Source organism: Gavialis gangeticus, unplaced genomic scaffold (assembly GCF_001723915.1).
Source record: "Gavialis gangeticus isolate Ggan-Ray unplaced genomic scaffold, GavGan_comp1, whole genome shotgun sequence".
In the NCBI taxonomy this organism is placed as follows: domain Eukaryota; kingdom Metazoa; phylum Chordata; order Crocodylia; family Gavialidae; genus Gavialis; species Gavialis gangeticus.
The window spans coordinates 54,720,280-54,732,827 of record NW_017728995.1 but is presented as its reverse complement, the minus strand read 5'-3'; the positions used below and the strand labels follow the sequence as shown (position 1 = coordinate 54,732,827).

General features: G+C 43.2%; 1 protein-coding gene across 2 annotated transcripts in view; it reads right to left on the bottom strand.

Annotated features, from left to right (window-relative positions):
• Positions 1-12,548, bottom strand: part of SPSB4 (splA/ryanodine receptor domain and SOCS box containing 4) — a 179,104-nt gene that overhangs the window by 163,917 nt on the left and 2,639 nt on the right. The gene's annotated exons all lie outside the window — the stretch shown is intronic.

The following is a 12,548-nucleotide window of genomic DNA, read 5'->3' as shown; positions in this document are numbered from 1 at the left end:
GGCCAGCAGGGGAGATCATGCTCAGGGGCAATCAGCATGGGTTCATCAAAGGCAGGTCCTGCCTCACCAACCTGGTTGCCTTTTATGACCAAGTAACTAAATCCTTGGATGATGGTGTCGTCGTGGACATAGTCTTTCTGGACTTTAAGAAGGCCTTTGACACCATCTCTCACCCCATCCTCATCAATAAATTAAGCAACTGTGGCACTGATGCTTTCACAGTTAGATGAGTAAAAAATTGGCTGATGAGGCGCACCCAGAGAGTAAGGTTGTACTCAACCTGGCGGGATGCGAGCAGTGGGGTACCCCAGGGCATGGTTCTCAGGCCCGCACTGTTTAACATCTTCATAAGCGACTTGGACAAGGGGGTGGAAAGCACGCTGTTCAAGTTTGCTGATGACACGAAGATGTGGGGCAAGGTGGACACACTTGAAGGGAGAGAGAGGCTGCAAATAGATTTAGACAGACTACAAAAGTGGGCAGATGAGAATAGGGTGGGGTTCAACTTAGACAAATGCAGGGTGCTACACCTTGGGAGAAGGAATCCACAGCATACATACATGCTGGGGAGTTCTCTTCTTGAAAGCACAAAGGCAGAAAGGGATCTTGGAGTCATTATTGACTCAAAGACGAACATCAGCCGCCGATGCCAGATCGCAGCCGTCAAGGCCAGCCAAACTTTGTCATGCATCCAAAGGTGCATCTCTAGCCAGTCCAGAGAGGCGATACTCCCCCTCTATACAACTTCGGCCAGGCCACAGTTGGAGTACTGCGTCCAGTACTTGGAGCTGCACTTCAAAAAGGGATATGGCCAGCCTGGAGAGGGTTCAGGAGGGCCACCCACTTGGTGAGAGGGCAGCAGAACAGGCCCTACGAGGAGAGACTGAGGGACCTGAACCTGTTCAACCTCAGCAAGAGGAGGCTGAGCGGGGACCTGGTGGCTGCCTACAAATTCATCAAGGGAGATCAACAGAAAATAAGTAGCGCCCTTTTCTCCCCAGCACCACCTGGGGTGACAAGGAACAACGGTAATAAGCTGATGGAGAATAGGTTTAGGTTACAGATCAGAAGGCAATATTTTATAGTTAGGGTGGCCAAAATCTGCAACCATTTTCCCAGGGAAGTTGTTCTCGCCCCTACCTTGGGCAAATTCAAGAGGAGGTTGGATGACCACCTGTCTGGGGTCTTGTGAATCCAGCATTTATTTCTGCCTGTGGCTGGGGGTCAGGCTAGATGATCTGTTCAGGTCATCTGGTCTTCCTGGTATGGTCACCTGTTCAGGTCATCTGGTCTTCCTGGTGTGTTATAAACTGACCCTAGCTACTATGAAACTTGTCCCTTGGGAAAGTGTTTCTCAAACCTGGGGGGCACTGTTACATACTTCCTACTGCAGCTGCCAAATACCAGCACTGGCAGAAATTGGTAGCAATCTGGCAGTGAGAAGAGATGGCTTCAATATAGGGGCACAAGAGGATCCCTATACTCAACTGGCGCTGTCATTGTAACACAGAGTTCCTAGGACTCCTCCATTCTAGCACCCCTCCACTCCTAGTTACATTTATGCACAGCCATAAAGGCAGAAATCGTTTGCTTTGAGATGATATGCATAGTGCGCCAACACTGAAAAAATTTGGATGGGTGAAGACATAAAATAAGTGCATTTGAATTTAGAAACTGTAAGAAGAGGAATGAAAATGTGTGTAAAAGGCTCAAAACAGAAGCTGCAAAACTTTGAAGCCCTTCACATATGTTCTTAAGGGCACAGTCTCATAGTTATAATTAATACAGGAAATGTTGCAATGTTCTTGCATTAATAGCTGAACTATGAAATGTACTACAAAGTGGGTCTGCCTCAAAAGGTGCCAAAACAATATCCACAGATATGAGAAGTCACAAATCTCTATCTGACAGTACAAAATTCCCCAATCAGAAGCTAATATATAAAATAGATAAATTAAAAAATAAATGTTTATTTCACATCTGCTATGGTCGTGACTCAGCATGGGTAGGGTACAATAAAAAGGCAAATCTAAAATCTAGTGAGAAATTTAAAGTCTCAGGACACAGCTTGAAATCTCTTTCCATTGAGCAAAGCAAGAGTGGACAGCAATGGGGGAGGGAGGAGCAAAATATACTACCAGGAACACCAGTTAGCCATAACATTTCAGATGGGGGAGGGGAGGAGGGGAACGTGTTAAAAAATGTTCTGATTAACATGTAGCAATTTGATCAGCAGGGATCCAGGTTTTCTGTTTCCCACAGAAAAATGGGGGAAAAAACTGCGAATTTTCCTTTTTAACTGAGAAAAATGCAGATTTTCTCATTTTAATGGAGAAACACAAATTTTCTACTTTTGCAAAGAGTTCTCTACAGGCAGGCAGATTTCCAGCCTACAATGGACTAGGGGTGGGGGGAAAGGGGTGGAGAGAATTGTGGTCAGGCAGGGGGTGCCATGTGCATGTCCATGTGCATGCTCACACTTGCACATGGCCACCAGGCAGCCTGGAGAGTCGATCCCACTGGTAAGTTCAGTAGGGGGAGGGACTGAGGCCCCCACAGGGGGAGACAAGGAGTGAGCTGGGCAAGGCTAGGGCTGCTGCCCAGCCAGGCGGTGTGTGGGGATTGGGGCTCAGGGCTGGAATGCACAACTGAAGGGCCTGGATGGGGAGTGGGACAAGGCCATGGGTGGCTCAACCAGGAGAAGCTTCCTGGTGTGTTATAAACTCCTGGAGGCGAGGGGACACATGCCCCCTAGATCTGTTCACAAGGTGGGTGCAGGCTGCCAGCTGTGGGCTTGGGCTACCCACCCTACTGTCCTCCCCACAGGGCCTCTAAAGCCCAGCAGGCAGGACCCAGCACAGTAGGGCAGAGTGGGGTGAGGCAGGGAAGCTGCTTGCCATTGCAAGCCCTGCACTGCCCTGGCAAAGCACCCTCTGCCCGCCTGCAAGAAGCAGAGGCAGTGGCGCAGAGTTGTGCCCCTGGCATGCAGGGGGTGCATCGCCATGGTGGTGTGGGGTGCCCTGCCATGCCAGGTCCCACCTGCTGGGCTGTGGAGGTCCCAGGGGAAACGCAGCAGGGCAGAAAGCCCCGAAGCCCACAGTGAACAGCCTGCATTGGCCCCCTTCCCCACTCCATGGGCTCCACTCCAGCCATGCCACTTGTGAGGGAGGGGGAGCTGGGCTCCATACCTCACTCAGCCTCAGCAACCGCTGCCTGTCACCTGCCGCCAGAAGTAGCAGTTGGGGCTCAGGCACTGCTGCAGGGGGCAGAGGCTACGGACCCAGGTTCCTGGTCTTGTAGGCCTGGTTGCTCTGGCAGGGCTGGGGCTGTGGCTTGGGAGTGGGGAGCCTGCATTTGCACCTTAGTGAGCTAAGGCGGCAGGGGGAGCTTTGACTTTCCATGATAAAAACCCAAAATCAAACACCAAAGGTTTATAGGTATTTAGAATTTATTTAATTATAGTGATTAAGGCACTGGTAAGCTTCCAAACTGCTTTAAAATTGTAAATACATCAATAAAACGTTGTGTTCAATTGATTGATATAGTGGTGTTTCATTTTAATCGTGGATTTGAGGGTTTTTAAATCAGAGAATTTGCAATTTTTAAACAAAGAAAATCAGGATCCCTGTATCAGAAAAGAGTTTTATAAACTCCATTCTTTTAATGTTTTTTCAAATGTTCCAGCAATGCATGTAAACACACTCTTAGAAACAAAATAAATAAGTCACTGATAATTGAAAGCAGAAACAGTTAATTTGCACTAAAAAGCTTGGACACTTTCATTCTCTGTGATGGTGGTAGAAATATAAATCAGTCAAGCATTCTTCAAAAGAAAAACAAGTAGCATAAAAACTTGTATTTCCAACAAAGCTATGAAACTCCATTTGCATCATCTGTTAAACTTCACTTGCAAGAGAAAAACAATATGTTTAGCAAATGCATAAGCAACACCATCAGTATTTCAGCTCAATGGTAAAGAAAATTATTTTACTGTTAACAGATGATTCAAACACTGCACAGTAGCATCCTGAAACTAAACATTAATTTCCCTATAGAACTGCCTAGGTAGGTGTTACTTTCAAGCTCTTTACATTTACTTCTAAAAAGGCATGTGTATAGAAATAAGAAAATCAGTTAACAGAACTCACTAACATATGCTTTTCTAGCCCCTATATACCTGGAAAGCTTAATAGATGTCTGGTAGTTATTTCAAGCATAGCTGGAAGAAAATGTATAGCTAATATACAATACAAGCAAGTTATCACATTGCTGTTGAATGTGTAGCCTTATTCTTAGGTTTCAAATTTACTAACCGTCAATGCTGGAAATGCATTGGTTAATAAAATCAAAATCCTTTAAGGAAAAAACAGTACAACTGGACTCAATGCTAGCTAAGCAATTACTTCCTACAGAGCTCAGAGTCCAACAAAACTCTTAACTCAGGCCAGCTAACTCTTTTATACATATAAGATGGGCACCCTGCCCCACCCACCTCGCCCTGTGATAAAAGAACATTACAGTTGTAAAGTGGATATTCAGAACTTTAAAGATACCTGATATAATGCAGCTTTATTTCAGAAGTCTATTTATATACATTAGGATAAAGCCATTTAATTATATGACCAACAACTATTTTTCCTACAAGGCCCCTGCCTCATTTTATGCACAGCATACAGAAGGCTCACTGAATGGAGTAATTAGTCAGCATATGTAGACTATAAAACTCACTGAAGGCAGGAAATAGCCTTTTGTCGCGTTTGTATTTATCTAGGCTGAACGGGTAGGATTAATGTTCCTGGATGTTATTTTGTTTTATACTTGTTTTTCAGCATTTAGTCCCTGCATGGTTACCTCATGCTATTCCATGCTATTATTTACTTGTGAGCTTTATTATGATGCCCCTCACAATGCATTGATCTACATCAGGAGTTTCCAAACTATGGTATGCACACCGCTGGGCATTCGCAAGACATCCCTAGGGGGGGTGATGAGTGAAGTGACAACTGAGCTGAACCTACACAAAATCTATACGACCAAACTGAAATAACAATGCGTCTTGCACAAAAATGCAAGGTGGTGGCTGAGACCATGCAAAACAGAGCAGTCCCAATTGATTTGGTTCTCTGTGCTACATTACGCGAAATCAGAGTGTTTATACTTTTTAAAAGCTAGGAAAGAAACCCTCCTACACAAAAGACAGTGGCTGGGGCAAAACTGGACTTTAGTGACAAGACTGCCATAAGAAAAAAATCAGTCTCTGCTAATGATGGCAACCCATTAGGTGTAGAGAAAGTGGAGCTTGCAGCACCCAATACCAGACCCATGCCATAAGATAATAACAGTCATAATAAAGGCCAGGGCAAGAGTGGATGAGGATAGTGAGAACACTATCAAGAACAAACAGTTGCTCTGGTAGTGGTTGCCACCCACTGGGCATTGAATTAGATAGGCTTGCAGGACAGATCCAGCCCTCAAACCTGCAACAATCTGATCCAGTCCCCCATTAACAGTGTCCCAACCATTCATCCAACCTGCAGTTCAGGTTCCATATTTTACTAATGGTGTGCAGATCCCTGCCTACCACTACAGCATTCCTCCTCTTTGTAGAGGGACGGCAGCTCTCCCCCTCACTACAGCCCGTGGCCATTACCACTGCTGAAACAGCCACTCCAGTATCTTCACACATCACTTGTTCAAAGGATGTTTTTTGGCTAAGGCTGCACGAGGGGGGGAGGAGAAGGGGGAGAGGAAAGACAGCAGCATTCCATATAAAAAGTGTGCTTCCCCTCATCCCCACCACCTCCCCAAGGTTGCAGCAGGGATACAGCTTCCAGGTGGTGATCTGCACCCGTGTCACAGCTAGAAGGCAGGGGACACAGCACCAGTATGGACACAGCTTCCAGCTGCCCAGCCCCAGCAGTTCCCTATCAGCTAGAAGCTGCACTCTTGCCCCAGACAGGGAGCAAAGGACTAAGAGAAGCAGCAGCAATGCAGATGCAGCCCCCAGCTGCTTGGCCCAAGGTAGTGTGCGGAGAGACGTGCAGTGTTGAAGCTAACTGGCTTGGGCTAGACTGGAGCTAGATTATTCCAACCTGTGTCTTGTAAATGTTGTCAGCTGCTGACAGACATTTTTGCCATAACACTCAAATTTATTATTCTTCTAGTTCTAACCGCAAATGGACAGGAGGCCCCACAGACATGAATTCATTTATTTCAGCACCCTGATTTATTCTATGCAATCAATGAGGCAATAGCTTCATGGGTGGGGGGAGGGGAGGAGAGAAGAGGGAGGCGTGTGCTTGCAATTAAAAGTTGCATCATGGGTAAGATCAAGGAAATACTTTATGGGTATGCAAGCAACCCCAATTCAAGAGATTCTTAAATTTCTGAGAATTTGAAATTGCAGCCCAATGTACTTTTTTCTTTATTATATACATAAACGAGTGGTGAAAGTAAAAGAGAATGAATTATCATCACCAGGAGTGTGGGAAGAGAGGGAGTAGCAAGAGGAGAGAGAGAAGAAAAAAAAAGGTGAACCACAAGCAAGGAAAGGAGACAGGAGAAAAGACGTCCTTGGAGAGTAGGGAGAGAGAAGCTGACAATGCAGGGACTATAAGGGACAGGGGCAAGGAGTCAATCAGCTGAGTGGTATAATTATAGTAACAAAGTAGTTTCAGGTTGTTGAGAAAGAGGTTAAGACTCCATTAGAAAAATGTCAATGAATTAGGATTATAGGAGGAAAGGAAAAGTACTTGCAAGAGAAACTACTATGAGCTGCTAATTTCCTAAAATGGGACCTGCAAATGCCATTCTCTGTTAAATTATCCCAAATGATGGGGGCTGCTTCCTCAAACTGCTAGCTAGTTAATTACCACCACTTAATTTTCTGATCACATGCATGAGGGGGGAAATGCCCACTACAATTTCATACAAAAGAATTGTTCTCTATGGTTTAAAGTAATCTTCCCAATGCAACCCCTTGAATTGTGCGTTAAGTATCATAGAAACGAATAAGAAAGCATATCCATTAGAAGAATACTTTAAAAGTTGTTCACCAGAGACCACTGGGGGGGAAGGGAAAAATCATGTAATATCTTAGAGGAAAATACTGCATGATAGTTAGTTAACATTTTGCCTTTAATGCATGCCTCTGCAATAAAGGCAGGGAAGAGCCTATATTTATGTTTAACATTTGTAGCACATTATTGAACAGGCTGTTCTTTTAATTAAAATAAACCAAAGTTAAAACTAAGATTATAAGAACTTGTCAGGTACAATCATTCTAAATTCCTGATACATTAGTGTTCCCAGTACAATTACTCTATATGCCTCAAATGAAGTCTGGTCCTTATTTCACCACCTAGTTTATGGGCAGACAGGCAACAACGTCTGGAAATTGCTTGCAGCTCTGCAGTGGAGCCCTAACAACAAGTATATTAATAAAGAGTTAGATTGGATTAACAAGTGAAATCATATTCTCCAAAAGGTTGTCCTCAGCAAGGTTTGAATCTGCTCCCTAGTTACAGAGAGAGCGCGCGCGCGCAAGCAATAACCACTGCACCCCCCCAAAAAAACCAAAATAAAATAAAAAAAAAACAAAAAACAACTTTCTGTAACCTCACCAACAGATATAGCACAAGCAATTACCAATCTAAACAACATTGCTTACAGAAAAATATTCAACTTGGATAGCTTCTGCCTTAGGCTTTTTGCACACTAGAAGGGAGGAATAGGCTGCAATCAGACCTAGACAGGTTATAGGGGTGGGCTGATGGGAACAGGATGGGTTTCAAGACTGACAAGTGCAAGGTGATGCACCTAGAAGGAAGAACCAGCAGCATACCTACAGGTCAGGGAACTTCCTTCTTGTCAGCGCAGAGGCAGAAAAGGATCTTGGAGTCATTATTGATGCCAAAATGGACATGGGCCGACAGTGTGGGGATGCGGTCAGGAAGGCCAACCGTACCTTGTCATGCATACACAAATGCATCTCACGCAGGTCCAAGGAGGTGATCCTCCCCCTCTATGCAGCACTGGTCAGGCCGCAATTTGAGTACTGCATCCAGTTCTGGGCGCTGCACTTCAAGAGGGATGTGGACAACATGGAGAGGGTGCAGAGGAGGGCCACTCGCATGATCAGGAGGCAGCAGGGCAGGCCCTACAAGGAGAGGCTGAGAGGCCTGAACTTGTTCAACCTCTACAAGAGAAGGCTGAGGGGGGATCTAGTGGCCTGTTACAAACTAGTCAGAGGCGACCAGCAGGCACTGGGGAAGTCCCTGTTCCCCCGAGCACTGCCAGGAGTGACCAGGAATAACGGTCACAAGCTGGCAGAGGGTAGGTTTAGGTTAGACATCAGGAGGCGCTACTGCGCTGTCAGGGCAGCTAGGATCTGGAACCAACTTCCAAGAGAAGTGGTGCTGGCTCCTACCCTGGGGGTCTTTAAGAGGAGGTTAGATGAACACCTTGCCGGGGTCGTTTGACCCCAGTACTCTTTCCTGCCATGGCAGGGGGTTGGACTTGATGATCTGCTCAGGTCCCTTCCGACCCTAGAAACTATGAAACTATGAAGTGTCTGTACCTAGCCTCAGAGTAGCTGCCACAGCACCTGACTGGGAAGTAGGAGCTAGAAATACCAGGTTAAAACACTCACTTTTGTTTCTCCTGCTTTTAGTGCAAATCAACTCTGACTAAACACTTACCGGCGATGCTTACCGGTGCTTTTGGAATTTGGGAAGAAATAAGACTATTTTGAGTGAGGTGCCGATTATCAAATCAATCAGTAATAAGCACGGATCCTAGCTTTTCTCTATTAAAAAATCCAAAAGTATCAGATTAAAACCACCAAAAACTGCATTTTTCCATGCTTAAAATGACACACCACTATATGTATAGCTGAACACAATGTTTTACTGATATATTTACAATATTAAAGCAATCTGGAAGCCAGTGTGCCTCAATCATTACAATAAAATAAATTCTAAATACCTGTATTTTGGCACTTTTTAAAAAAAAAAAAAAAAAAATCACAGCTCTCCCTGCCCCCTTCACTCACCAGGATGCGGGTCCAGCTGTGGCTCCCCCCCACCAGCTGCTTTGTGGTGCTGAGCAGCCCCGATACGCTGGTGCCCTTTACTCGTAAGCCATAATGCCCTCCCCCCAGCAACTAAAGCAGTGAAAAAAAAATATGTAATTCCATGGCTCTGGGAAAAAACACAATACACCTAAATAAGGTTTGAAATCAGTTCCTTCTAATGCCATGTAGGATTCTTGACCATGCCTACCTCAAATTCAGCGCTCAAGGCAACTTTTCCTGACCCAAGGTCCACCACAAATCAAAAAAGTCCAACAGGTGACCTTTAACTAAAGGTAGAAAAAAAAGTGAACTAGAATTCCTAAAAGAAACGTACTGACAGTTAGGTGCAACAGAGAATAATGCTTATCTGATGCTACATTTTTTAATATTAAAATGTAAATACTTCATATTTTTAAATATGAAAAGCTTACACTAAAAATTAAAAAGGAGAAGGAAAAACCCTATGAGTCTATACTACAGAAAACAAATTATGTAACCTATGCTTGTGAGAAAATAATAATGCAAAACATTTTTTTAGGCCTTGGAGAAATGCCATGTGGATGCCCAATTTGTATTTTCATTGAAAACAACCATCAGTTTTAACATTCCTCTAGTCAGTCAACTGGCAATAGAAGGTTTGTTTCAAGAATTGGGTTAATCTGAATAAGTTCCTGCTTGGTTTGAAAGAACACCTCTTAAAAAAGCAGGATGTATAATAAAATATATGGGAATTCTTTCAAGAGCTCACTTAGGACATGAGTGGACTAGAATGGTGGTTGTTAGCATATGCTTCATTGCAAAACAACTTGGGCTCGATTTCCTACAGCATCAGCATGCTGAACACCTTCTGGCTTGGTTACCATTCCCTGGCTGAAGCAGCTTTTGAGCAGCCAGGCTGTCTGAAAATTTGCCTCATGGGAGACGCACTTAACAATATCAGATGTTATTTGCCCCCCTTGAGTAGCAGCAGACATATAAAGCCTCCCTCATACTCTTCCGGTTCCCTTTTTTAGGTTTGCTTCTCAGTCTCATTAAGATATATTTAAGAAATTGCAAGTTTTAATACCAAGCTGGAGAGAGCAACCGGTTTGCATCAGCCTGCACTTCTGACCACGGATTCTCTCTCAGCTGTGGAATAGCTGCCTAACACTTGATCCTTCAGCTCTTCCTTTCCCTCTTTTTACAAGCACGATTACTCTTTGTTAAAAACAAAACACACAATATGAAAAACTCATTGCCCCCGCACCCACAACAACAAGTTTTCAGAGCACTACAAATCCCTACACAGTCCAGGTGTCTATCTAGCAAAAAAGCTACACAAGTCATCACAAGCTGTGATGTGCATTTTGAGCAATGGAAATCATGAACTAACATGATTTATAGAACTGATCAACAATCAAGTTAATACTAACTTATCAACCACATCTCACAATTAAGGAGACACTTATCTTCAGAAGCATCCTGCTTTCCACAAAACAAGTTAAGGGAGATTTAGCTCAAATCACTTTGACTTGTGCATCTACTGGGGATACAGTATGCATGTCATCATATCCCAACTTCTTTACTCTGGAGAAGCAGAGGCAGCCCACATATGATCCAGCTTGAAAAATGGATGGATCAAGAGAACCTGTGTTAAGACTATGCATCAAAACTCTTGGGTTAGTCATCAGCTAGCCACTTTCTGTAACTACTGGGCCTACATGATACTACTCCTAGTCTAGTAGGCTTCAGAAAATTGCAGTTAAACCACAGTGATCACATTAAACGCCACAACCTGAAAGCACTGACTTCATGAAGGTCATGTTCAAGATCTAAGGCACCCCTCTCATGCCACTGGAGGTGCCCTTTACTAAGCTTGCCCTTTAAGTGAACTAGCAGTAGATTAAGGAACAGGTTGGAAGATTTCACCCCTTCTATCGTTCTGAGTTATAAATTATTACCTCTCCCCTTGTAAATACCTTTATCCTCTTGATAAATGATTTCTGCCTGCTCCTCCTTTCTGATCTGGGGGAGTATTCTGCCTTTCTATCAAATCTCAGCTACCAACTTGAATAACCCAAACAGAAAAAATGAATATAAGACAACCAACAAATGTAATGAATAACTTGGCCTACTGTCTAATCTACACGAAAAACTATAGTATATGAAGAGACTGTTGTTTATTTTTACTCTATTTTACTGAAGCTTTCAAAAAACTAAAGCTAAAAGAAAGCCAAACTGCTGTGACACTTTGTCAAAAAAAACCCAGAAAACCCAATTCTTTTCAAGGTTTGAAACCTCCTGACCCTTTCATTTTCTTCTTTTTAAAGGCACTAGAAGATTTCATTAAAAATGTAAACTGCAAGGGTTCAGTTGGTAAATTTTCTCCCCCAGAAAGGAGTGTTCTGTTTTTAAAAAGGCAATCCTTAAAACACATGCAAGTTCTTTAATTAGGATTTTACAAACTAACACAAATGCAAAATTAATGAGCGGGGAATTAAACTGATGAAGAAAATACAGACTGCCTCCATTAGAAGCTAAAACAAAATTAAATCTGACATGTCCCTCAAATTAGGAGAGAGAGATTGCAGTTTTTTATCCTCCTTTAAAAAGTCACAGTTCCTTTTCCTTTACAGGAAATAACTAATAGCCCAATTCATAAAGGAAAGTTCCAGGGTCAAGAAACTTTTAGTCAGCTCTGTCCATACTCTGTAGATTCATGCTTATGGTTCAAATTGTGGTCCACCTTTTACAGCATGTTATACAGCAAAGAAGAATAAGCTTCTGTTTACTCATGCAGCCTACTTATATCACACTTCAGAGTTGGAAAGAAACCAGGCTCCAAAGTAGCAACACTTCCTTATATGCCCTTGCATAACTGTGCCAGCACAAAAATGTACACTACACTAGATATAGACGAAACAACGTTTACTGTTCCCAAAGCAGCAACAAGACCCATAGGGAGATTCAGAATCAGTCAGTCGCTCTAGTCAGCTGCTCCAATGACAGCATAAGACCAAGATGCCTCTTACTGACCATGCTTTATGCTCACAAAAAATCAAGCCCTAAGAAAGAAAAAAAAAAGAAGTCAGTAGAACCAAAAGATACCAAGTTAAGCCTTATTTTCAGGAAGCCCAATCATTTTTTGATAAAATTATCCAGAAAATAAGGGGACAAAAATGGCGTCACTTTCAAAACAATATCTTTAGAAGAATTTAAATGAGCATAACAACTTCAAGTAAACTAGAATTTTATAACATGGGGTTTCTGGAGGTTTTCCACATTCCACATGCCCTATTTTCTTGGAAGAAACAGCTTTCTTACACTGTAATAGATTCCAGATACCAGTCCCTGCATAAAGAACAAGAAGTAGACGCACAATTGTTTGTATTACAGAATACAAAATGTATCTTGGGACTTGACCGGACAGCTTGACAGAAGCCACACCACTTTGATGTGGAACATGAGACAGCAAAGAATTTTTTTTTTTTTTTTT